The 2525-nt window shown below is 46.6% G+C and overlaps 1 long non-coding RNA gene across 1 annotated transcript in view; it reads right to left on the bottom strand.

The window, feature by feature from the left end:
- LOC140215352 (uncharacterized) overlaps nt 1-2262 on the bottom strand; it is a 3555-nt gene extending 1293 nt beyond the window's left edge. Inside the window, exon 1 of the long non-coding RNA XR_011892307.1 lies at nt 2149-2262. This is a non-coding gene — a long non-coding RNA (uncharacterized lncRNA). The remainder of the gene's footprint in view (nt 1-2148) is intronic.
- Between the last annotated feature and the right edge of the window lie 263 nt (nt 2263-2525).

Here is a 2525-nt window from a genome sequence, read left to right as displayed (position 1 = left end):
CATCCAAATGACTGCAACAGTCAACTGCTAAACTAACTTCAATTTTTAGATTTAAGCAAAAAAACAAATAAACCACAGTTCATCCTTGTTTTTCATGAATGTTAGAATACTCCTGCTAATGAATAGAATATTGGTTATTTTCAGACGTCATAGGTCTGTCATGAGTCTGGTGTATCGCAAACAACCACTTGTGACACATCCTAAGCACGTGCCCAGTGTGCCCCCCCCCCCCGCACCATCCCTGGTTGTGCCACTGCTGAAGCCATAATTTGAGGATTATAGCTGCAAACATGATGCTCAGTAGGGATGAAAATATTGTCCTTCAGCTCAATGGATATATGGATGTGCCTATAAAAAAGGGCAACAAGGCTTGTTATGGCAAGCTTACCCACATTTCAATACTAACAAGTTCACTGCGGCCTGCATCTAAGCTTACTAAAAGGCATGAACTTATTTTCATGCATGAGGTGCGCAGTGGAGTTCATTTTTGACAGACCCGACTACTGCTGCAGTTTGAAATCTAGCACTTTAGATTCTTGTAGGCATGTAAAAGTTGCAGTTAAACCGCAGTTATTAGTTTATTACACCAACCTATTGTTCTGTGTACGACAGACTGGTAACACGGAATTAAAGCAACATTTTATTTTGATATTTTATTTCTCTACTAAATATATTCAAGCGATAAACACATCTTGATCTGCCATGCTATAGCAAAATGCACACATTACGCTTGTAACCCCCAGAGGAAGGCTGATTTAGCTGTTCATATGACATAACTCTGACACGCCAACTCATATTAGCAAATGCACAGGCATGTCCAAAACAATAAGCGTATGCAAAGCGCCCCTGCAATTGTAATTCCACACAGCAGCCGTTATATTCGATGCCGATGCGTAACTAGCTGCTCGACAATTCACCGAGTTCGTAGACATAAGCATCCTTTCAGTTTCGCACCGTGCACGAAAACCGCAACAGGAGACAAAACCAGACCTATAATCACACCATTTCAACATGAGCAAAAACAGTTCAGTCTTAGGGATAAACACTGTGAGAGCGATTTAGTGCGCGACGGCGACGAGCGACGGCTTCGAACGACAAAACGGGCCGTCGCTTGAACAGATGGCTCGGTTCTGGAAATCTAGAAATCGTCGCTCGTCGCCCAGAAGTGCTATGAGCGACTAGCCAATAGCGCGAAGCCGGAACTGGATGTACATACATCGCTCAAATACTACCGATTGTCGCGCGGAACGAGCAAATGATTCAATTTTAATACGTGCAAGGATAAGAACGTACTGCAAGACCTCCGGAAAAAGTTTATGCTACTTTTTATAGTAAAATACATCAACGTAAATTACTAAAGCACGCGTCACGCGTGACTGCAGCCCTCATGCCGGCAACACCGGGGAGGCGTCGCTCAAAATCGTCGCTCGCACGGAGTACGACTTGTAGGCGACGAGCGAACGCGACTGCCATCTCCGTCGCGTCGCTTGTAGCTGCCGCGCGCAAGATCGCTTATATGGGGTTTATACTTTTTTCAGCATAAAACATGGATTCCTCATGCGTTTTCAGTAAGTTCAAGATAACGCGCCCAACTGACCTCTCGCAGCGTGCAGCTGAATGCCTGCGGCAAAGTTTCTAACTAGCACTGGTGCTGCACGTAACTTCAGGGGTCGCAGATTCCCCCTGCGCGAGACACCGTCAAGCGCGCGGTTTATTTATAAAAAAAAAAAGCATGCTGCCAGCAAAATGACGCCTTCTGTTATGTGATTCCTTAGTTCAACAGCGTTCCGTACACAGTACACTGCCAAACTGAATAAATTCAAACACACAAAACGCACGCTAATCACGCTCCGCATAGGCTCGGAATCACGGGCTGGTGAACTAACCATTTTAAGCGTCCTCTCGCCTGGCGTCTTATTGAACATACCATAGTTCTGGCAGCGTTTGCGATTTTTAAAGCTCTTACGGACAACGGCAAAGTGATAAACTCACATGCAGTTATCGCGACGACTGGCTTTTTCGATTGACATCGAGAGACAGCGCGTGCGCCTAGTCCTTTGTCAATCGCGTCGGCGAAGCGCAGCGACGACTTCCTGGCGATAGCATGACATATACGGAGAATGTGCACCTAAGTTAGAATTCACTTACCGTGGAGGATTTGTTGTTATATCCAAGGCATGACGAACGACTGTCGTGTTTTCGTGGCGAAGCGAGATGGCTGACACACGATCTCCCTCGGCTGGCCTTTGCTCGCTGGGAGGATCACCTTTCTCCAGTGCTGTGTTGTTCCGCGATCTTGAGCGCGCGCGCGCGCGGTGGAGCCACTCCGAGTGAAAAAGTAGAGCGCTCGCTACGCGTTCCTTTGAACTGCGGCGGCCTGTTCTCTTAGAAGCAAAACGATGTGTTCTTTGCTCAGCGTGCATGAATGATACATTGCCATGTTCGGGGCCAGCCACCTACAGTTGAAGCAGAAGATTACGCTACGTTTTGTTTTCTATTGCCGCAAGAGTCTCTCTTTTCTAATG

Source organism: Dermacentor andersoni, chromosome 1 (assembly GCF_023375885.2).
Source record: "Dermacentor andersoni chromosome 1, qqDerAnde1_hic_scaffold, whole genome shotgun sequence".
In the NCBI taxonomy this organism is placed as follows: Eukaryota; Metazoa; Arthropoda; class Arachnida; order Ixodida; family Ixodidae; genus Dermacentor; species Dermacentor andersoni.
The sequence above is the reverse complement of the archived record's forward strand: the minus strand, read 5'-3'. Positions and strand labels throughout refer to the sequence as shown.